This window comes from Corvus brachyrhynchos, unplaced genomic scaffold (assembly GCF_000691975.1).
Source record: "Corvus brachyrhynchos isolate BGI_N302 unplaced genomic scaffold, ASM69197v1 scaffold45, whole genome shotgun sequence".
In the NCBI taxonomy this organism is placed as follows: Eukaryota; Metazoa; Chordata; class Aves; order Passeriformes; family Corvidae; genus Corvus; species Corvus brachyrhynchos.
Genome location: NW_008238361.1, coordinates 1445811 through 1446265, shown reverse-complemented (window position 1 = coordinate 1446265; position 455 = coordinate 1445811). Strand labels below are relative to the sequence as shown.

Sequence of the window (455 nt, the reverse complement as noted above, 5' to 3'; positions counted from 1 at the left end):
GGTTCCTCCACACCATCCTCCTGCTGTTTGATTCCTGCACTTTGGGCTGAGCTGCGTGCTCAGGGATGATCATGCTGGAGGATCACACAACTACCCTGGGCCCCTTTGTTGTTTCCCACGGGATCTTCCCTGAACATCCCCAAGTCTGTTCCTCTAAAATCTGGGATTGTAATTCCATTTATCTTGCTCACTGCTCCCTGGATCTTCAGCTCCATCGTCCCGTGGTCACTGCAGCCCTCGATCTTTGCATTTCCCACCAGTTCCGACTTGTTTGTGAGCACCGCGTCTTTCCCAGCCGGGACAACGGAGTTGGGAAAGGATCTGGAGCACCGGGAGCGGCTGAGGGAGCTGAGGGGGCTCAGCCTGGAGAGAAGGAGGCTCGGGGAGGACATTCCCTCTTTGCACAGCTCCCTGACAGGAGCCCCTGATGTGGGGGGCAGACTTTTCTCCCAGGG

At 56.9% G+C, this 455-nt stretch overlaps 1 protein-coding gene across 1 annotated transcript in view; it reads right to left on the bottom strand.

Moving 5' to 3' along the window:
• The window catches only part of NEB (nebulin), a 108688-nt gene that overhangs the window by 99242 nt on the left and 8991 nt on the right, over positions 1-455 (bottom strand). The window lies entirely within an intron of this gene.